Source organism: Dryobates pubescens, chromosome 9, assembly GCF_014839835.1.
Source record: "Dryobates pubescens isolate bDryPub1 chromosome 9, bDryPub1.pri, whole genome shotgun sequence".
In the NCBI taxonomy this organism is placed as follows: Eukaryota; Metazoa; Chordata; class Aves; order Piciformes; family Picidae; genus Dryobates; species Dryobates pubescens.
In genome coordinates, this window is record NC_071620.1 from 32,750,357 (window position 1) to 32,774,856 (window position 24,500).

The window sequence follows — 24,500 nt, forward strand, 5'->3', positions numbered from 1 at the left end:
TTTGCAGAGAACAAAGAAGGTAGCAAGCCAGGTGAGCTTCCTGCCATGAACCACATCAACAAAGATACCTCTGACAAACCATTTAAGTCTTCCCAGAAGAGGGGCTAACAAGGGCTGGCACGCTGTACTGCCAAGGATTTTGCTGTCACGTCTTCCTGCAGTGGGAAAAGAATGGAACTAAAACTTATTAGGAAACCCTGGTGAGGCTAGATGGGGAGCAATGTCTGGAAAAACACTGGGAAGGGAGACAGAAAGTCACTGTATACAAAAGGAAAATCCATTAGAAATGTAACTATAAAGTCATTCGTCTTTGACAATTTCTTTGCATGTTGTCTGTTCTCAGCCATTTGTCTTCTCTATTTGTAAATTCCTCAGAAGAGGAATTGCCTCTAACTATGTGCTTGCAGAGTGCATCTTATAATGCAGACTTAACTTCCCTCAAAACCTGAAACACAAATAGAGCGTAAATAATAGATATTATTTATGATACGTAAATAAATAATATTGGGGCATGAAGAGGCATTCTAGATGTGTTTAAGTAGGCTGTCCAATTCCCTGTTTTCTGAGAACAAGTAATATGCTATGGGTGGAGGTGAAAGAGACTGTTTTTCTTAACTTTGAATTCTTTTTATCAGATAGAAAAGGTACTGGTTACCTGTCTGCACGGGGTCCATGTTGGTTTCAGATCCACTTTCACTTAATAAAAATAGAGCACAATAAAACATTGCAGGATGGGTAGGAGGTGGAGAGATGGCATATTTGGAAAAGCTATAAATTCTGCTTTAAGTTAAAATTGTATTAATGAAACTGAAGCTACAAGGAGGTGCTTGCGAGAGAGAGAAACAGACCTCTGAGCTATTCTTTTCAAGTAATGAAGATGAGACTCTGTCAGAGATTGAGGTGTCAAAACTGGAAGTGCTGGAACAAATTCACAAATTAAAGAGCAACAAGTCACCATGACCAGATGGCATACATCTGAGAGCTCTGAAGGAACTTAAGAATTAAGTGGTTGAGCTGCTAACAGAAAAATATGCAGCCTTTCATTAAACTGCTACCATGCCAGAGGACAGGAGGTAGCAAATACCTCATCTCAGAAAATCTGGAAGGTGTGTTTCTGCAAGCTTGATTAAAGCTGTAGATTGCTTTTCTCTTTTAATCATTCTGGTTTCAGAGAGAAGTTCAGCACATCCAGCAAAAGGAGCTAGCCTCAGCTGATTGGGAGCCCCTAGTGAAGGTGAGCATGAGAAATTTGCTGACACAGCATACACTAGTGACCATTAACCTGGATATGGCTGGGGGGCCCTGCAAGGTCTGACTTCAGTCATAATTAAAAAACAACTGCCCTAATTACCCCCTGCCTTCTTAAACATAGTTTAGGTTCCACAAGTGGTTATTCCTGTCAGTATTTTCAGGATAGCTTAACTATTTCCTTGGCATGTTTATGAACGGGATGAGAGGCCAAAACTATTGTCTTACTAACCCAAGAATTTCTTCCTGGTTTTATGTCCTGCTTGTGTTTCCCTATTATCCAGTTAAGATCTCTGTGGTAACATGAAGAGGAGAAGACACAGAAGGAAAAATATTAGCTCAACATCTACCTGTGCAGCACGAGCCATATACTTGTATCATTGCATAGATTTTAAAGTGAGTGTTTGATCATCTAGCCCTGCGGTGCACAGCTGCTGTACTGTTACTTAAGCACACAGTCCAGGTGATGCACATGAAGCAGTGCAGACATGTGCCCACCGCCTCAGATAAACCCTGCACTGACAGATCAGCAGTGCAGGGCATCGGCAACATCTATGCCTCAGGAATCCTGCTTCCCCAAAGGCAAGGTTGAGGGATGCAGACCCAGAATCATAGAATTGTCGGGGTTGGAATGGACCTCAAGGATCATCTAGTTCCACCCCCATGCCATGGGCAGGGACACCTCACACTAGATCAGGTTGCTTGGAGCTACATCCAGCCTGGCCTTAAAAACATCCAGGGATGAGTCTTCTACCACCTCCCTGGGCAACCTGTTCTAGTGTCTCACCACCCCCATGGTGAAGAACAACTTTCTAATATCCAATCTGAATCTACCCATTTCTGGTTTTTTTTTCCATCCCCCCTAGTCCTATCACTACCTGACACCCTAAAAAGTCCCTCCCCAGCTTTCGTGTAGGCCCCCTTCAGATACTGGAAGGCCACAATAAGATCTCCTCATGAGCCTTCTTTTCTCCAGACTGAATAGCCCAAACTCTCTCAATCAGTCCTCACAGGAGAGGTGCTCCAGCCCTCTAATCATCCTTGTGGCCCTTCTCTGGATACACTCCAGCACGTCCAGATCCTTCCTGTAATAGGGGTTCCAGAACTGGATGCTGTACTCCAGATGGGGTCTCACCAGAGTGGAGTAGAAGGAGAGAATCACCTCCCTTAACTTGCTGGCTTTGCTTCTCTTGATGCAGCCCAGAATGTGATTGGTTTCCTGGGCTGCAAGTACACACTGCTGGCTCATGTTGAGCTTCTCCTCCACCACATCTCTGATCCAATCTTCAAGGTGTTACAGAGCAGAGACTTTTTGAATTAGTATGTATATTGGCCGGGGACAGACAATATAAAGATTTAAGTGAAAGTCTCCACCAGTCACTGCCACTATTAAAAATGCATAACCTCACTTCTAAACTGAGTGCTAGACCTGACTTTCATAGCCACCAACTTGTTGCATCTTTATGGTTAACGAAAGCACTCTGGAATCAAGTTGCCATTTTGAAGATTACAAATAGATTTGAAGCTGTCAAAACAAGAGCTGTGGGAGAACAGTTTAGCCATCAAAAAAAATAAATATTAAAAACCACCATTTTGAGCTGGGTTTTTTTTTTCCTTTCTTAAAAAATAAAAAAGAGGCAGGAAAAAGAAGATGGGGTCCCACTTCCACAGCAGAATCAACCCACGCCTCATGAAGCTTTCACTGATGACAACCAGAGACTCTCCTACCATTTCAAAATATTCGGAATTGGAGAACCGTTATCTGAGATGCACAGAAGAGGAGAGAAAATATCTGCCTGAGAATAACCAGCCACTTGGAGATTCAGACACATAATTCCAACATATGAGACTTGTGTCACTGCTTTGAGTGTATGCCTCGAGCTATTAGTCAGGGTGAAAGAGCCTCTCTTTCAGGTTTGGATGAGAAGCTCTATCCACATTGAAAATAAAACATATTTGCATGCAGGACATTTTAGATTTTTCCCACAAATCAAATGCTTTGTAAGAGAAAACTCCAGGCCTTGGAACATTCTTGCTTGCTTAGGAGCTTCATAGTGACAAGCAGTGTCCCTCAGGGGTCCATACTGGGAGCTGCACTGTTTAAAATGTTTATCTGTGATACAGACAGTGGCATTGACTGCACCATCAGCAGGTTGGTAGATGACACCAAATTGAGTAGTACTGTCGATACACCAAAAGGATGGGATGTCACCCAGAGGGACATGGACAAGCTGGAGAGGTGGGCCCAGGTGAACCTCATGAGGTTTAACAAGAGCAAGTGCAAGGTCCTGCACCTGGGCCAGAACTATCCTCAATATCGATACAGGCTAGGGGATTAGTTAAAGCAAAGCAGCCCTTCAGAAATGGTCTAGTGGGTGCTGATGGATGAGAAGCTGGGCATGAGCAGACAGTGTGTGCTTGCAGCCCAGAGGGCCAACGGCATCCTGGTCTGCATCAAAAGAAGCATGGCCAGCAAAACATGTGAGGTGATTGTGCCACTTTGCTCTGATCAGACCTCACCTGGAGTACTGCATCCAGCTCTGGAGCCCTCCGTACAGGAAGGACATGGGCCTGATGAAGCAGATCCAAAGGAGGGCCGTGAAAATGATCACGGGGTTGGAACACTTCTGCTATGAAGACAGGCTGAGGGAGATGAGGAGACTGGAGAAGAGAAGGCTTCAAGGAGATCTAATAATGACCTCCCAGGACCTAAAGGGGTTGTACAAGAAGGACAGAGAGACACTGTTTACAAAGGTCTGAAGTGATCAGACAAGAGGTAATGGCTTCATACTAGAGAAGAGTAGATTTAGATTGGATGTTAGGGTAGTGGAACACTGGAACAGGTAATGCCTTGGCAGGTACAAATGCTTACATGCTTCCTACTGAATGCACAGTCATGAAGTGCATTGTTTTTTAATCCGAAGTGGGTGGTCTAGAGAGTTGTCTGTATTTAGTCCACATCCAGGACTAAACTACAGTAGTTGCTCTATCACTCTATGACCCCTCTCCAACAGAGAAGGAGGATTACAAAAAGGAGACCTGTGGGCTGAAATGAAAACGGATTTAATGAAATGGCAAGACCGATACCGACCCCAATATAAAATATACAAAGTTATACTCAGCTCAGTGAACATATGGTGGGCACAATAAATAGGAAGCCCCTCCAGGGATAGAGACAATCAGGAGAATAAGGAAGATCCTCCATCCTCAGCAAACTTTCCTCTTTAAAATGAGTTTGTTGCTTATCATCTGAGATACACCTGTAGCCTGCTCACATCAGCTGCCGTGGCTGACTCCAAAATTCTAGTGGCTAGCCTAGGATTCTCTGCCAGAGAAACTAGGACTATTTTCTTCCACAGATGCAACAGAGAAATTATGATTACCTCAACTGCACACAATAACTATTTGGGAATTATGATGTTTTTGAACCCTGTGTCATCTTCCCAGCTAGAATTGATGAGCTAACACAAAGAAAGAGAACAGCTACTGTTTTCTGTTCTCTTTCCCATGCACATACACTGACATTTTGAAGGAAAGCATGGACTTTTCTACAGGGGAATGACAGCGAGTGTTTTAAACATTAGCTTCAGTTCTTGATATTCCTAACACCACACAGCAGCGGGGTGTGAGCAGAAGTCCAAATCTTGCTACTGGCAGCATAGGTGGGCTAAAGTACATCACCATCTTTCATGTTCACTCCCTATGATGGATCTGCTGGAAAAGATGGCTTTTTTTTTTCACAATGTCTCAGAAGTCTTTCCTTTTCTTTCATTGTTAGCAAAGGGTCATTTCTCCCCTGTCCTTGCCTCAGTTTCTACCTTCAGAAAGACAAGTTCTTGGATGTGCTAGATACATCCAACTGTATTAGCGACATCCAAGGCCTCTGAATGGTCAAAGCCACTGAGTCTTCTCCAGGAATGGGCAATCACAGGTTTCAGGTCATGATGGAAAGTCCCATCATGAGCAACTTTTGTGTTTTCAAAACCCACTGGAGGAACCACAAACAGATGTTTTTGCAGAAACAACAAAAACAGGATATGTGTGGGAGTCCTTGTTGGGAAGAATGGTGGTAGGCCTGAAGATTAAGTAATGGCCACACTCAGCAAGGGCTTAAAAATAGTTAATCCTCCCAATATATTTCCTGGGCATTCTTTTCATGGTGGTCACTTCCTTATCCTAAATTGGGCAGTAAAAATGGGCAAATTCACAACTTGCTCTAGGAACTTTTAGCCTAGAAATGCAAACTGCGTTTATGTTTTATCACAAATTAGTTCCATGCATGATTATGAAAACTCAGGTTTTCCCATGCTTGACTCAAATCAAGGCCTGTGACAAACTGTTGCAATCCCTAGGCTGGAGTAGTGCAGCTTATCCTTCACCAGAAAACTACCTTGTGCAGAAAACAGATACATGTCTTTTAAACACTCTGCAGTGGTCACTGGCTGCTCTCAAGTGAAGCTTGTGGTGCTGGCTAAGACAACCAGCTTTCTCCATCCCTGGGCACCCACTTTGCAAAGAGACAGCTGTTTTCTTTATGTCCCAATGCAGTCGCCCTGCTCTGCTGACTTCTTTTGGACCCTGATGTTCTTCCAGCAGACAGTCTCAGCTAGTTGCACATCTCTGTGGCTGCATCTGCTGGATGTTTCATAGTCAGATCGCTCTCTACACTCTTTTGGAATTAGTAACAGCTCAATTTGATAAGCTTCATGCTGGCCTGAAACATCTATCTGTTTTTCAAATCTCTAATTGGATTTTGGCAAAATTTACCTCGGGCTTTATTTTTTTTTTTATAGCATCTTTACTGTTAGCATTATTCTGGTTGAAACCAGTGGAAGATGGGAAAGTGTCACAAATGCATGAATCTGAGAAAACAGACTGATAGTCAATGAAGCTGAAATTATTTATTTTGTGTATTTAAAACAGGCTTAAATAATCAAATCAAGTTGATGCTGAGTGAAAAACAAGCTTGGTTTTCTGGCTCATGAGCTGAAGTGGCTTTGGGACTTCCAGCTATGAATTCACTGAACCAAAAGCATGTCCATTCTAACACCCGATAGAGCCAAGATATCTCTTGATATCCTCTTTCCCTAACAGTGTTTGGACACAGAGATGTGGACACAGGCCATGGGCTAAGGCAGGCAGTAAGAAAGCGAGTTTGCAAAAGCCAAGATAATTTGTGTGTGCTTACCAGTGGGATGGCTCCCGCTCGCTGGAGTTAATGGAGGTGGCAGCTCCGGTTCGGTGCCACGCTTCTCCCCAACTCGATTTCCTTCGCAATCCAGCTGAAACTGTTCAGCTGGAAATTTGGGGATGTGCTGGGATCAGCCTAAAGCACTCCTCCAGTCAGCACAAGAGACTTCCACAGCAGATGAAGCGGCTTGCTTCTGTTTGACATTGCGCAGCACTTAGGGTAAGGTCGTTAACTTTTTCAGGCAGTAATTTCTTTCATTTTGTGGAAGTCTCAAGTCCCTGAGCTTTGCTCAAGACCCAGAATCTAACGTCTTTGTCTGTTTTCTCCCTGACAAGTCTCAGAGATATTAAAAATCAAAAGAAGACTCTAAGGAGCAAATAAAGCCTCTTCAAAGTGCTGTTTCACTTTTGTGTTAACTCATAGAAGCTTTTTGCTCTCTCTGCCTGGCCCCAGTCAGATCTTGCATAAAAGGGAAAAAATGCACTTAAAAGTGCTGTTTTCTTTCCACTTCCCCCTGCGCTTCAAATCATTAGTCTTTCTGCATTTCTTTTTTATTCCCAGACTGGCTCGTGCCGAATCAGATTATAATACATTAAACCTCCAAGAAACACAAAGCTCTCCAAAGTGCTCTTTGGGCTTTCCATACATGTGTTCTCTCGCTCTTTACTGCAATAATTACTGCCATCCCAGGGTCATCTCCTGTGTGCAGGTCCCTCTCACACATGCTCAGCCTCACCTCCCATTGCTGCAAAATGAACTCAGGATGGGGTCTGCCTGCATGTTGGCTCTGCTTTTGGATACAGAAGCAAGGGAATTTGTCTACAAGGATGTCCTGCCCTACATTTCCAGGCTAAATCCTTATTTGCAGAAAGGGACTTCTTCAGCTTCTTTGGAGAAGTAGGGATGGTGACCTTCTAACCATCTTCTCTGGACACATCTTAATTCCCTTTACTAAATGCAAGGCTATCCTGACCTAACTGACATTTATGCCAAGACTCCCTTGATTTCAGCAAGACTGGGATCCTCAACCCTGTGCAGTCTTGAGTGACAACAGCCACTGCTGGTTGTCACTCTGTTCAACTGTATTTGTGCCTTCAGAAAGAAACACTGCCCTTAGTTTGGCCTCTACTATGAGCTGGAAGAGGGCTATACAGGGCTATCACTGCTGGAAAGGACAGCCGCATCCTAAGGCAACACAGTTCAAATAGTTGAAGATAAGGCAGTTTCCAACCACAGTAACATCAGTCAGAAGTACACAAAGATAATTCACAGTGAGACACTATCCCAAATGTGGATTGACTCATTACTCACGGGTTATTGGAGTGCAGTAGCTCTGGTCTTCCTAAGTAGGTCTTCCTATGGTCTTCTCCATAGGATGGACATGAGGTGCTCTAGGAGGGAGTCAAGGGTGTAAAAAGCCTTGATTTACCATGACTAGGGTTTATTTATCATACAGCTTCTAAGGCTCCTGAGAGATCTACTGCTGCCTAGGAGAACCAGTGAAAGAGGCACAATGCCCAGCCCTGGATGAGCTCTGTAGCTGGAATCACCTGAGAACCACTTCGGCCCACTCAGTGTTATGCAGCTCAGTATAAAAGTAGTGACCAACCTAAAGCAAATAAGTAATTACGAATTCTGCAAGGAATTTACTACTGAAAAATAAGAGAATAAACTGAATATTTGGCATCCAAAGAAACATCAATGTGCACTGAAGTCATGCTGTGAGCATTTTTGCTTCTATTTGGGTTTTATTCAGGCTGTACTCCCAGAATAAATTAGTAAGGAATTTGTCTTTAAGCTCCCACCATTGTCCCTTTCTTTCCTCTGGAGAAGGTGAGGGTGTAGCAATAGCAAAGTAAGAGGCACATGCTTCTACTACAGCTTTGCTAGCAAAGTTGAATTCCCTTCTGAAGCGCTACTCTCCTCCCAGTCCCGATCCCTTCCTCTGAAACGAAACCTGCTCCCACATTTTTGTCGTGGTTTAATAACATGAAATAAAGTGTCTACAATGGAAAGAGGGAAGGTTAAAATCCATTTCTATTCTTGCCCTGAGCAGGAAATGAGCAGATACCTCCCAAACTGAAAGGCTGGTTATCTAGCCTGCTGCAATGCCATGCCAATAAAGAAGCCTTTTTTCTATTTAAAGAAGTAATATAATAAAATGTTGGTTCATTTCATTATAATAGCTAGGAAGGATTTGCTGGTTTCACAGCATAAATTTAGATTAATTTTTTAGATTTGACAATGTTATAAAAATTATATTGATTCTGAAATTATAATTTTAGATTGGTTCTGTCATTTTAGCCTATTAGCAGTCTTTAAATGAAGTGATCCAATGTTACAATCAATCTTATCTTCCATTATGCACTTCCTGGTGCTAAAAAGTGAGATCGATTCTAATTAACTGCACTGCTTCAGTCATTTGGGTGGTTTGTCAGGAAAAAAAAAAAAATAGTTACTGCCCTAATATCACTAAACAATTTATTATACATTTATGGACTAAATTTATGCCCAAAATGAATGCCTCTGCTTTGGTAAAAACAACACAGCTGCAGCTCTCTAAAACATTAGGATGGCCACCTTAGTCTTCTTGCTTTAGCCAGTGCAGGACATGAAATATTTCCAGGGTCCACTTGACTTTAAGAAGCAAAGCAGAGTCAGCAAAAATTATTTCCTCTGCAGTGCAGGCTATAAATCTCTATCTAGATTGAAAGCAACTTGGAAAATGGCATTTCCAACATGCAGCTGTGGGCTAAGAGAACAGGTTTAAATGCTGCCTAAGAAGTTATGATGGTGAACATAATAATAGAAAGCAAGATGATTTAAATACTAATCAACTCAAACTTCTTTCTTCTTCCTGTGCTTTCCAGCTTCAGCTTGCACTGATATACTGAGACTCTATGGGGAGCTAGTGCCAGAAACCTTCATACCCACTTTGTCCTGTGTCAGTGTCAAACTCTGCAGACCGCTAGCCTTTAAATGAAACTGGAATGGGTGAAAGGCAGCGAGGGACCAATATACTGTGATCCTACTCAAACTGAACCTGGAAGTCTGATGAATACCTGAAGTCTGAGAAAAGTGGAAGCCAGAAAGGTCTGCACCCTGATTTTAAAATAAAGACCATAAAGGCTGACCTTAGATAGAATTTGAGGGAAAATGTACATTGCTTGAAATTTTATTCCTTAGCATGCTTAAATCATTCTCTTAAGCCAAACAATATTTCCTTGAGTACCAGTCTGTTATATTTTTTATCTATAATGCTTGTTCCTGGAATCTTTTCTGACTTGTGCTACGCTTTTACCCTGATACAGCTTTAAAGAAGCGGAGCATGTACACCCTCACCACTAGTCAGCCCATGTCCTGAACTGTATCAAAGGAATTGTGACCAGCAGGAAAAGAGAGGCAATTCTACCCCTTTACTCTGCTCTTGTGAGACCCAACCTGGAGTACTGCATCCAGTTCTGGTGACCCAAACATAAGAGGGACACTGTACTGCTGTAACAGGTCCAGGGGAGGGCCACAAATTAGATCAGAGGGCTGGAGAACCTCCTCTACGGGGACAGGCTGTAAGAGTTGGGGTTATTCAGCATGGAGAAGAGAAGGCTCCAGGGAGACCTTAAAGCAGCCTTCCAGTACCTGAAGGAGGCCTACAAGAAAGCTAGGAAGGGACTTTTTACAAGGGCTTTTAGGGAATGGTTTTAAGCTTGGATAGACTGGATATTAGGAAGAAATTATTTACAGTGAGGGTGGTGAGACACTGGAACAGGTTGCCCAGGGAGGTCATGGATGCCCCCCCTGCGGAGGTGTTCAAGACCAAACTGAATGAGGCCTTGAGTGACCTGGTCTAATGGAATGCATCCCTGCCCACAGCAGGGGGGTTAGAACTAGATGGTCTTTAAAGTACTTTCCAATCTAAATCATTCTATGAATCTATCTGTCACCCTCAGTGCATCTCAGAAATGATCTGCAGTTTAAGGGATGCTACACTTGCTTTTCCAATCATTGCCACTGCATCCTTTCATGTGGAATAGTGATGGAGAATGAGTCAAGAATAAGAAATGTGAGCCTGGCATCCTGCTGCAGATTATTTCTTGACCTCCCTCTCTTCATACGCCCTCACACATGCTTTGTTCCTAACAGCATCCTCTTACTAAGAAGCCAAATTGCTGAAAAAACCTGTGAAGTAAAAGCTTCATGTATTCTTGTTGCTTTGTTGCTTTTGTTTAAGTTCCCATCTTTGGGCAGTCAATGGAAAAATATCTGAAAATTACTCTGAGTGGGCAGCCCACCCTCTTCTATCCCCTTTGATGGCAGGTGGACCAAAGCTGTTCTTTTCTATAAGCCCTCAAGTATTGCTGCCGGTCATCATGAAACTCAACAATAATTCTTAGAAAGAAGGAATCTCAGAACCCCATTCCTTGATGGGCTCCTTTTATTCATTGCCTGAATGTGTCTTGCTACTGAAGGCAGTCTGGTTCAAAAGATTTACTTTGGATTCTCTGCAAAGTCACTGCAGAAAACTACCCCCAGTGCTGCTGGAAACTTGTTTGTGGGAATCTCCTTTTTAAATAAGTGGCTTGTTAGTTCTGTGACAGGACAAAATCTTGAGTTCACTTTTACTGCTGTTGCATTTGCATTGCACTCCATCATTAATTATTTGCTATCTTCTAAGAAGCCCTAAGGAGCCTGATTCTCCACTGCTCATCACCTCAGGTAATCATTTACATCAGTGCAAAGCAAGCTCAAAGCACTATCACATGGTTGCAAGCAGAAAGGTCTAACCCAGGCAGCATTCCACCACTCTCTTCCCCAAGACAAAGTAGTGCAGGATGAGACTGAAAAGATTCAGAGAGGATCTGAGGGTATATAAGCCCACTGCTCTTGTTTTCACAAGATGAACAGCATTGGTTCACCCTTTTGCCTTTGACCTGAGGATATCTTCTTGCAGGTAGGGCAATCTTGTCATGCCTGGAAAGCAGCATTAGCATTTGATGCTGCGCAGGGCAGGAGAGAATGTTACTGTGATTGAACATCAGCTGCACCAGTCTCAGGTGTGACTCCCTTTCTACTCAGGTCACCTATGATGACAAGCCAGGGCCACGCTGGTTGCAGTAGACCCTACACTGTTACATATGTGCTGAGATGGTGATGGGGTCACAGAGCCTGGCCCCAGCTGGCAGTCCACTGGTGCCACTGGCAAAGCTAGAGCACAGATTCCTGCCTATCTCACAGCAGTCCCCTGAAGTTTCCTGAATCTCACCATCAGCTGTGCAAAGCGCTGCAGACATTTTCTTTGTAAGCTGAGGCTACCACAGACATAGCGCACAGGAGATGTACCCTGCCCGTGGCCCTTTGTGGAGTGGCAGGGCTTCCTTTCTGCCACAGCCCTGGGGAGCTGCTGGGGTGTGCCTGGCCCCACTTTGAGCTCAGGATTCCTCCTAGCAGAGAAAGGCACCCCTCATCATCTAGATTTCTAGGCACAAGGATGGCAGGTGTTAAGGTGAGCATCGCTAGCAGGGCTGTGGGTGGGGAAAGAACAGGTCCCTGGGCTCCTGAAGGAGAAGATGGCTGATAGTGGTGTTGAAGGAGACCATGCCACGTGGCAAATGTCACCTGGAAAACAAAGGGTGTGGGAGCATGATGATGTGAGAGATGCTGCAAAAGAGAGGGGATGACATTTGTGCAGAAAAACTGCTTTTATTTCTTTCCCATTTCACAGGCAGTGTGTCTATTAAATGTGGCTTTTGCTGCCAAAGGACTTGTCATATTACATTAGGTTTAGCAACTTCTGCTGTGGCAAAGTGTGCAGTGTCTCCCTTCACATAAAGAAAATATTTTCACAAGTCTGTTCAACCTGCTAACTGTGATTACAGACAGTTGGCCCCTGACATGACATTTATTGCTCCAGCTTCCAAGTAAGAGCCTCACAGCACTGCCCAGCCAGCTACCTGAAGAGCACATATGTGTGTGGAGACCTTAAACAAGTTTCTGTTAATGACTTCATTTTGTACCCGTTTAGTAGGTCTTTAGCAGATTGATAGAAATGATGCTACAGTAAAGCAGTGAAAACAAGACCTTAAAGAGTACATGGAAGCTAAGACTTAACATCAGCCAACCTCCTCTTTTTATGTTCACCTTGAAATGTGTATTATAATACATTATACCTGTTCTCTGCCACAAGTGCCTTCTTCATACACATTTCCACGATGCTCAGCAATATTAATCACAACTGGGAATTACTGGGGGAGAGGGGAAGAGCGAAAAAAAAGCTACTGACTACCTGCACATGAGATACAATCTCACACACACAGAAAAGAAAAAAGGGTGAATAACAACATCAAAAGTAGAGACTTGCAACAGGACAAAGTGTGCTCACAGCAGTCACAGAGAAAAGGTTGACCTAATTGGGTCTGCACATCAAGTAGTCCAAAAGAAGGCTGGCTAGAGGAAAGTTTGCCATGAACTAAAACCAAATGAACCTCTAAAAGCTCAAAGCAGAGGAAATGAGCAAAGCACACACTTTCCTGTTCCCCACAGGATGTGCTGATCATGGTCACAGCATCTACTGGAAACATAGAATAAACCTGGTTGGAAGAGACCTTCAAGATCATCGCGTCCAACCCATCAACCAATCAAACACCACCCAAACAACAAACCCACGGCACCAAGCACCCCATCAAGTCTTCTCCTGAAAACTTTCAATGATGGTGACTCCACCACCTCCCCAGGCAGCCCATTCCAATGGGCAATCACTCTCTCTGTATAGAACTTTTTCCTAACATCTAGCCTGAACCTCCCCTGGCGCAGCCTGAGACGGTGTCCTCTTGTTCTGGTACTGGCCACCTGGGAGAAGAGACCAACATCCGTCTGTCTACAACCTCCCTTCAGGTAGTTGTAGAGAGTAATAAGGTCACCCCTGAGTCTCCTCTTCTCCAGGCTAAGAAACAAGTGCTGAAGGACAGCCTTCATCATTGCATCATTGCCTACCTACCGCAAAAGCTACCTATCCATTTTCCCAGCATTTGGGAAGAGAGAAAGGATAACAAAGGCTTTATCAGGACTAGAGAACATCATCTGGCAATCCTTTGGTTATTAATGATTGCTGTGTGTGGTTGGGTGGGTTGATTTTCGTTGGAATAGTTATTTTAAATATTTTGTGCGAGTTGCAGTAATTTTTAAATGTGTTAAGTGGCTTGGCTTTTAGCCTTCGCTTTCCTTTCCTGTACAAGACATTTGTAGGGCCTGAATTCTTACATGACTTGGCCTATGCAGTCTTACTTTTTGGCAGGTCACTTTGCTCTATTCTTTTCCAAACAGAAATTAAGCTTTGGCCGAGAGAGAAGCAGAGCAGAATGTAGCCTGCTGCAACAGCTTGTAGTGAGTTGGAAAGAACTCTGTGTTATAGATGAGAGCTGAGCAAATATCCTTTTTTTTCTCTTTTTTTTTTTTTTTGTTAATTTCACTGTCTTATTTTTAAACTTGCATGTGCATCTGCCAGCAGCACTGCATCTTGTTATAATATTCCTATTAAGCAGGTGGATGTATCATGAGCAGAGAGAATTTAGTTCCATTTTGGTTAAGGCTGTGCGCTTCAGTGATTAAGTTTCTCCTTATTTCTTCTGTTGGATTGAGAATTAAACTGATTCTGCAGCACTGGTTTGAACAGTCTCACTCACTGTTTTGTCTTCTATCAGGCCAGAAAATTATTTATAAGAAGGCCATGTAAGATTCAGTGGTATGCTCTCATTATTTCTACTGCTGCTGTTGGACCCTCCTTGACAATAAAATAACTTGTGCCCAGAAAGGATATGTCAGAGATGTGGAGCTCTATTCTACCTTCTTCATCTGTTCTATTACTTTCAAAAAAACCCCAGTCCTTTCATTCTCTGCTTGTACTGATATCAGCTGAAGTGGAGCTGGATAAGGAACAAGAGGAGGGTGTCAATAAGCAGGGATGGAGAGACTACGCTCCAAAGCGAAAACCTTCATTCTTCTCTCCCCAAGGTTCAGTCCAAAGAAATCATCTCAGAGCAGCATCCCCTGACGTCAAGATGCTTTCCTGGAGAATTCTAATACCCTGCAGTAAGAACTGTTTCCCAAGACCCTCTATAAGTCCTCAAGGATTTTTCATGGTCCAGCCTTGGTTGAAATAAAAAGCACATTCATGGGGAATGACTAATCCCCTGCCTGAATGCGACACGGCTTTTGGAAAGTTTGTGATCTGCTACACTAACTCTCTGATTTCTTTGGCCATGTGAAAACCTTTTAAGCTGGCTCTGGAAAATTGTCCCTGAAGCCTCTTCTGGGGCTTGCCTTTCCCCACCCCCCCACCATTTCCTCAAATCTTTCCTTTGTTTCCAAAGAGTGCCATCGTCCATTCCTGAGCCCTCAAATCCAATTACCAAACAATGTACAAATATATGGCTGAGCGTGGTCTATGGGAACAGCTGCAAAATTGCTAATATTAGGTCTAATTTAGCTACAATAAATTAGCAAGTGTGTGGAAGCAAAATGATGACAGCATAATTATAACAAAAGTCGATGTGTTGAAGTATATGGATGACAATACATACTAATTTTAGCGAAAAAACGCACCAAATGAAATGCATGCAATGAACAGACGGGACTAATAGCTCAGACACATATACTTAATGTGACCAGTCAGTGTAAAAACAAAAAGATAGATGAAGCTGTTCAGAATCTAGTGCTAACAAGCAGTGTAGTCTGAAACCATTAACTGTCAGGGGTAATAACACTCAAAGTACTGAAGTGCAGTAAAACAGCAGCACTTTTCTCGGGATGATGTGCTGATGTACAAGCACACACCTGTGAAGAGGGTACTAAATCTATCCTTGCCTTTATTACTATGGAGGGAGGAAAAACAACACTAATAATGTAAAGTATAAACGAAAATAGCAGACAGCAGAGAGTGACATTTGCATGGTCCCAGTCAGCTTGTTAGCTGAAGTGGGTTTTAATTAGCTATTTTCCAGCAAGCAAACGAGCAAATTAGTGGCAGCCATAAACAAGCAGAGACAATCAGGCCCAAAGAAAAAAAAAAATCATCGGACCTTTTTCTGTGTGTTTTCCTTTTGGAAATACAATGCCTTCATGCTTCAGCTAAATATTTCTATTAACTGAAAGAATGTGGCAAAGTGAAGACCTTGGCAACGGTGCGAGTTCCCTAAATGGCTCAAAACATGATGTTAACAGCAGAGCAGGGATAAAAAGCCCTGCTCTGTGCAAACCTAGGCCCTGCATCAAGGGCTAAACCTTGGGCCTCCAGTGCAGAACCTCAGGACTCTGGTGCACTTGGCTCTGGTGCCTGTTGTCTTCTTGCTGACAGTTGCCTACCCATTCGCTGCACTGGATCAGGGACAGAAGGGGCTTCAAAAAGTGCAGTGCAGGACATCGGTGTGCTGCTCTCTACCTTTACCTTTGCACTACAAGGGGCATGAGACAAATGATGGCTGCACGGGGCCAAAAGTATGCCTGAGTCTACCACCTATTCTTACTGCTGAGGAAAAGGGCTATGGCTCTGTAAGGGCTGCAGCAGATGGAAACCACTGGGTTGAACGTGAAGAGAGAGAGGAAAGCAGCAGTGGACAAGTCCTGATGATAAACTCTCTTGCCAAAAGAAGATGCTTATCTGTGTAGGATGCAGCCCTTGGCAGATAACATGGATTCAAGTAGTAATGAACAAAATGCACTCGTGGTTCCTCTTTTATTACCATAGTATTACCGGCTGCATAAAGAAACCTGTCCTGCTCTTATGTAACATGAACATGGTATGAGGATCCTTCAGAGCCTGGTCAAGCGTGGCCCAAGGTTAAACAATTCACAGTAGTACTTTTGCCTCTGAAATGATTATATTAATAATCAGCCATAATGAAGAACATAGCAAGCTTATCCCTTGAGTCAGTCAAACCTTCCCGTTTGTTCCCTCTGATTTTAAGAGCTGCTGATGTTGTGAAGATAAGAAACTCAATACAGAGAACAGATTGCTTCAACTCTTAGTTTCTATACTTGAAGGATTTAGGCACATTCAGCATAAGATACAAGAGTTCAAAGTCAGGGAGCAGCAAACAACTACTCAAAGTAGTTGCTGGGCAGGAGGGTTTGGTGGTTTGAGCACCTATCTAGACCTCGAGTTCATGTTTCATTCTATTGGAGACTTCTCCCATGGCCATGGGTGATGCAGCCCATCTGTCTGGGGATAATAGTACTTCTGCCTCAGAGGTTTGCTTCAAAATGCTCATTAAATACTGTGTAGAGCTCAGATATTGTGGAGAAGGGGCTAATTAGTTGGAAGGGAAAACGCCTAATAAAAATTAATCATATTTATGCATCACTATTGGTACATGTGGTACTAGAGAAAGACATTGCAGCAGGCTTTTGGTTGGTATAAATTATCAGAGAGCTGCAGGAAAGACTCTCTTGCATCCCTGTCCTTGTCTTCTGCCAAGGGTATTACAGTCTAATTAATACAGATAACATGAGTGCAGACGCCTACCTGTTGGGTGCAGTTGGAATACTAACACAAGGGGAGGGATGGGGGAAGGCTCTTGAAAAGGGCTTATTTTATTTAGTTCATTTGTTTAGTAATGTTTTGACGGTCAGAAAACCCTGGCAATGAGTAGAGCCCAAGAGGCAGTTAGTAATGGGGCAGAAAACGTAATGAGCCAAAAAATGAATTAACTTGAGCAGACTAGGCGCAGGCACAAGGGGCCAATGTTTTTTGCTTGTTTATAACCCTGCCCCTCCACTGAATTCAAAAAGTAGTAGGAGGTGTGATTTGGCATAGAAGCAGCCACAGAAGCTACCCACCTGGTAGCTTCACCTCCTCACTGCTCAAAACCCTGGCCCATGTGGCTGCAGGCAGGTGGCAGGTATCAGCTCTTGCCTAACTCAAGCCTCTATCCATCAGGTTTCCTGCTATTACCACCACTGCACTGAGATAACCAGCACCCATCAGATCACCGTCGTGCCCAGAAAGAGAGGGCAGCCAGGAGCACCCCATCAGGCACAGGCTTCCAGCATGGCTCCTGCCAAGAGAGAGGGGCCATTGACAGCAGGAGTGGGGGGTTTGTGCAGAACAAGCCATACGCAGACAAGCTGTCTTTGGCTCTACTGAGTTCCTTTTGATCCTCTGTTTATTTTCTCTTCTTAGATGGTTTTTGGTTTTTGCTATTAACAAAAACACATACTTTGAATTAGAATTTGGACTTTTGGTCTGAGTCGTGGGCTGACACAGTTTTCAGCTTCTGCAAATCCCTAAGTACTTTCACCACGTTCAAAGTGTTTACACAGTTTGGGTTCTTTTACAATGATCTTGTTTCCCTGTCTCTGACAGCTGTACATGAGCAGCAGAGAGAAAGAAACAAATTCATTTGCTCTTGCAGGCACACACGTATGGTAACTGCTAGAATTCACACGAGGACACAAGAGGTAACTATCACCCAAATTGCCACGTTTAGCCATCATGTTAGCCATTAGAATCAAAGATAATGATTCCTAGTTTAGGGAGCTGCTTGACTGAATCACAGAAAAACACAACTGCCCCCAAGTGTGTGCTAGGATGATTTTCAACGCATGCTGCAGTTCTGCAATGCTCAATGCTATACGGTCCATAGGCTTTGTCCTGAGGGATGTAATTCTAGCACAAAACTAGAGTTATTATGTGGAGTTCAGGAAGGGAAACTTTGAGGAGGGGAAAAAAAAAAGGCAGAAAAATTGTTCATGTCATTTTGATGCTCTACTTGCATGGGTAATTCAATGCCAAATGAAAGCACAGGAAAGCTGCAAAGCACACATACACTTCAACACTGCTTTTTTCTCCCTGGGTCATGCCCAATGCTATTTCATTATGGCCAGGGGATTTTGTAGGTAGCGGGAGCAGAAGGGAGAGAAGAAAGATGATCTTTAAAAGAACAGAACTGTTGAAAATTCAGAGCAAAGGAGTCAATTCATTGCTTTATCAGTATACAGCAAGTGGAAAAGCAAGATATTCTTCTTCAAAGAGGAAAGTCCCCAAATGGATAAAGGTTAAGATAAAGGGGCAGAATTTTTGCCAGGCTCCATGCAGCTCACGGCTGCACTGACACTGGCTGGATCTTTGGTCCTTTTTTGGGTGAAGTATCACAGAGCACAGGAAAGTTATGACCAGCTCCCTGAGTATCCCAATGGAAAAAAGCAAGAGGTCTAATCCAAACCATTGACACTTTATATCAACAACTGTAAATCTTTGCCTCAGCTCCTGCCAGCCTCAGAAGTTTAATGGACAGCACTGTTCATTTCTTATGCCTGTACTGTTCTGCTGCTTTTAGTGAAGTTGCAGGTTGTAATTGAGAGTCTGGTAAGGATCTTGTGCTGAGTGATGTTACTATCTTCAGTGCTGGAACTCTTTTAGCATTGTAATACCTCTTTTAAAAGACAGTCCAATCTCCTTCCCAAAATCTCCTGCAGAAAATAATTGCATTCATAACACAGGAATGAAGCTGAAATCTGAGGCCCTCCCCAGCAATATCTCACTCGCCTCAGGACATGTCCTGACGATCCCTCTGTGTGACAACACTTAAGCAGCAGGAGGAACAGCTTTCAGCAAGGATCCTGACAGATCACAGACAAGATGCTTTCAGCAGCCTAGGCAAGCAGGAGACAAACAACTCAGCGTTCAGCCACACACAGATCAAACCTGCCTGAAATAGTTGGGTTACCCTCAGCCTGGGCACTGAAGCAAATTATACTAGCAAAACCTGTTCTCTTTAGCTTCTCTGCCTAAACCATCCCATACAGAGAATAAAGATTTAAATGGGAAGGGGTGTTTTGCTCACAGATCACACCCACTAAAGAGTTACTGCTGGTCTCTGGGGTATTATATAAACACAGTGGTGAGACTCACAAGCTTTCATTACCACAATAGAGAGACTGTACCACATATGCACCAATGCCCACAGCAAAACTATATTTCTTCTCTTTTTTCCTCCCTGTCCCTCTCTTTCACTTGCAATCCTCTATTCTTTAAAATTAGTTCTGCCATCATTACTAGCATTGAGTATATGTTATACACCAGGCTCTCAGGAATTAATAAGAAGGCTTAGCAAAGGCAGAGGAAGAGAACGTAGGGGTCAAGATGGCACAACTGGAGGCTAAAGAGCAGCTACTTTATTGCTATATTTTGGAGACATAAATCTACCTTCACTTCACACCAGTTTCAGAAAGAGCTTCAAGAAACAAACTCATAGCATGAGCTTTTTCCTCCAGATTGCTATGAGAGAATGCCTGGTAAACAAAGCCAAACTAAAGTCTAACCACAGAGATAAGGTCACGCCATAGCTAGCCAGGTCATACCTACCATGATACAAAGGTCAAGTCATGGTCTCTCTAGTGTTGGTTTAGTTAAAGGAAGGGACCATTTGGTGTCTGCCACAATGATAAAGAATTTGCCATCTTGGAATAGGTAGTCTTTTGAATACATGCTGTTTTGAGCTATTTCTGTAATATCTTTGACACAGTGTTTCTCAATTAATTTTGCTTAGGAGAAGGCAGAAGTTGCATTTCTGTTGGAACTGAACTGTGGCTAGGCTGAACGGCTAGAAATGAAAGTACCTGGCTTTCTACTTTGCTTATAGTTGAGAAGAATTAATCTTGCCACACATTTTCATGTGTAAAACACTAGTAAGTGTCTCTCATTTCCATTCCTGGTAGCTCTTCTACAGAAGAAAAGAGGAAAGAGTCAAACTTCTAAAAAAACTCAATGTTTCCAATAACATGATGGAGAGAAATCAAACATCTCCTCCCACATCTTCTCTTCTTTGCCTGTTTTACCTCTTGAACAGGAAAGGGGGAGTCATTTCAGGCATCTTACAGGAAAGCAGGGAGGATGCCTCAGGCTGCTATTTTGCAAATGAACAATGAAGCCCAGATATGAACTTAGGATCAGACTGTGGTCGTAATAAAACTATTTGCTGCATACATGATTATTGGTAGCAGTGGGAATATGAGAAATTCATAGTCTGAGACACAATGAGCTCCCTTAAAGTCTCAGCATTCTTCTGTAATTTAAATAGATTAAGGGTGCAAATCCCCCTGGATATAATCTCACAAGTTCATTTTCCTGGCACTTCATACTTAGCCAAGAAGTGCTTCCCAGAGGTGTCTTTTTCCCTCCCAGTATTTCCATCCTTCTGCATCTAGTTCCAGCAGCAAGCACAGAGCATAGAGAGAACCAGGCAAACCAGAAACCATCTTATTTTGAAACTGAATGCTCCTCTTTGGATCTTAAAGAATTGGTCCAGCTATATGCTGGGGGCAATTCCTGATAGTATGGAATTATTTAGTCAAGTCAGTTCCCTTTTAATGCTTATTTCTGTTTCTTTAAGTCCTTTATCACAGAAAATATGTTCAGTTTTATTGGCATTGAGGTATAAGAGTGGTTTTCTCAAAGAAAAAAAAAAAAGATATATTACACCAAAAAGCAGGTAGCTTTTTTTTCCTCCACAGACTAATAAAACTGAAAGTGTTTCATGAAGAATAAAGGGAATATAGGCACAGAAGCACTTTTTTTTGCATCACAAATACAGAAGATCAGATTGCAGACCTCTGAACGTGATATAAACATAGACTTCTGCAGATGAAAACTAATGGAAATACCACTGTTGACTTAAGTTGGTTTTGGGTCACCAAAATGGGTTGCTATACAAACATGTCCTAAGCAAAGCAGATTTTGACATGAGCACAATGGCTAGCCACCAAAACCAGACAACTGAATCTGGAAAACAAATAAGTCATCTCTATAAAAATATTCAATGACTTTTCATGCTGGGAATATTCGTAGTGATGACTTCTTATGTTTTTCAGATGATCTATGTATTCACTAGTTCTCATCTGCTATTCTGTCATGGCCTTAATTTTATTCAAATGGAGCACACAGAAGGGGAAATATTAACTTTTCCCTTGACTATATTATGCCATTATATAGCAGACCAAAACTTGTGTAAATAGGAAATGCAGAAGAAACTCCAGACCACCAAAAAGCATAGGTGCAGGAATAGGCCCTGGGCAACTTGGTCTAGTTGGGGATGCCCCTGCTGACTGTGGGGAGGTGAGACTAGGTAACCTTTGGCAGTCCCTTCTGGCCTGGACCATTCTATGATTCTATGAATGATTTCTAAAATAAACAAATAAATTGCTAGATCTACTTTCTTGGCATTGGATTTTAGGTAACACTGAAAAAAATGGGGGGAAAAAAATCTCATTCTAGTTCTTATCTTAAGAATTCCTGAATCATTCAGATTTCAGTCGTGTAGGTATCTTGTGACTAGGCTTGCATGGAGGTAGGCAGGTCCATTCTCTGAATGTCTAATATTATTATTTCCCCTCCCTCTGATTAAGTGTAAGGGATGAACAAAACCAACCAAACAAAAGAACCCAAACCAAACCAAACAAACACAACCCACTCAGAAAACTTCACTGGTTCTCCTGCATGTAAACTTCATGGAAAGTTGTTTTCTCACCACGTCTCCTGCTGCAGCCTGGTCTTCATCACAGCTTTGCCTAGGGTTCCTGCAAATGCTGGACCCACAGTCACCTACTGCACTGCTGCAAATCACCATCAGCAAAGCCCCTGAAGCTAAGCACATACCCAGAGAGAATAAGCATTGCTGAGGCACATTGCAGGTTGCTTTATTAGTGTCCTTCTATTTATTTTTGTCCTCTTCCTGTGACATAGCAATTTACAAATCCCAGAGTAAAGTGAGGCATAAAATTTTAGAAAGAGGTTTTCCACTAAATTCATACTCTTCTGTTGTGGTAAATATTTCTGCTGTGCTGCATTGATGAAGATTAATAGAGGACTCAACACCAAGTTGAACAAACAAGATCTAAGAATGATATTCATTGTCCTTCTCTCGGCATATTTTTCGCTAAGCTCTTTCTAGATTAGAAAATAAATTGTTTTTCAGGACAGTGGAATGAAAAACTGTATGAATCAAATTACTGAGAAATATTGACAACAATCTCTGAAGCTGCAGGAATTTTCAAGCCATGGCTAAAATGCAAGAGAGAGTTTCTTGCCTAACGGAAGAGTGGGAAGACACAGACGCTTATTTTGAAGGACAGTGTGAAAATTCAGATGAGACTCCACGATGCTACAAATCGGTGCAAGAGGAAGCACATTCTCAAGATTTTCTGGGGAAGGGTACTGGGAAAAGCCAGGAAAATAATCATTCTTCTGGAGTAAGGATAACTGGCTTTCTGAAATGGTCTAAGACAGAGATTGATTCACATCCCATGGCAGTGTACCTGGACAAATGTGATTTCCTAGATGTTAGCAGTTAATAATGCCATGACTAGCATGGTAGCAACAGATCACATCTGGCTGTACCAGAAAAGCTGTGAGATGGAAGTGACAGGCTTTCAAATTAAAACACTACATTGACAGTGTATAAACTGGAGCTATGAGGTGAAGTAAAACAAAAGGCCTTAACTGCTGGAAGACAAAGTTATCGAAAGTGGGAAAACCATTTGAAAGGCATCCTCAGGACACCTGGCTTCCTACAGGCATCCTTAGACCTACAGAGAGTTTTAACATCAATTTATTTCCTTTTATATTGTTCTGATGTCTCTTCATTTTTGCACTAAAACCAGATATGAGGCACTCTTCCTGTCTCAGCCTCTGCCTGGAATAATTCTCTGTAATCTGCACTCAGAAACACAGAAACTAATTTCTTGCCTCTGTTAAGAAATGGAAGCTAGGTAAAAGCTGTGTGACTTCAAGCACTCAAAGGCAACACCCACAAGGGTAATGATAAGAGGAAAGAATCTCAGGATCACTAAGGGAGACAAGAACATGGGGACAAAGTGTCCTTTAACTTTTCTCCCAGTTCAAATACTGAAAGGACAATGCTTAACATACCTGAGCCAGAAGGGACCTGAATGCTCATGGGGTCTTTCTTTCTGTGTAACAAGCTGAAGAGAAGCATCCACTAGTTCCTGCATCTACTCCAGGAACCTGTTCTGGGGCAAGAGAAACTTTTAGCCACAGTGGCCAAAGCCCTACCCAAAATGACAGAAAAATCATTTTCCCAGAAAGCTGCAAGCTAGAGAGACAGAAATGTTTTCCCCTCTCTTTAGGCCTCTTCTTTTTATCTGCTTCCCCAGGTTCCTCAGGAGCTTGTTTAGGTGTGCATTAATGCCACACACTAGTTGGATGACAGGAAAACAAAAAACGTCCCTTTCCCAATTCTGATCTTTGTGTTCTCAGTATGACATCCTTTTCCTCAGCCACCCCCTGCTACCTTCTCCCAGTCACAACATCCCAACCCCTATAGAAAACATTTGTTCTCTCAACAAACAATTCCTTATCAATCAACCCTAGATACCTTCCAGACTCTCAGTCCACCTCAGAGCCACATAAAACATCAAGGGTTGTTCTAACAATGATCATTGCCCCCATCTGGTGATTTCCATCCTGCCCACACCCACTCACTAGTCCCTCTTCAGAGCAGCTGAAGCCAGAGAGGGAAATTCCAGTGCAGCTTTGAAATCAGATTATTGTAAACCCTATTATTGGTTTCTGCTTGAAATCCAGACCTGATTTTTTTTCCATAATAAAAGAGATAACCTGTAAGTTAACAGGAACTGAGGCTGATCCAACAGGCAAATACAACCACGTATTTCTCATAGTTGGCATATTGTACTTCCCATATGCGTATTATTGCTCCACTCACCACCCTTTCCATTGGTAAGGGGAAGAAACTATTGTCCCACTATGCTGCTACTGATTGCAGCAGCATAAGCTGAATTTTTCAGTTAAACAAGATCCTTGAATCCATCTCATTTATCTTTGGACTGGATGGGAACATCTATTTTCCCAGCAAAAGAAAAATGGTCACCATGCTAATTTTTCACCAATTCTATTATTGATTGTCTCCTCTCTGGGGAAAGACAAAGATAGATCCCCTCCTGCAAAACATGAAATGACACAGCACTGGAAGGAGTTAACCCAGGCATAAAACTTTAATTTCTAGAGCTTCCTTTATCACTACTTCTTTCCTTTATC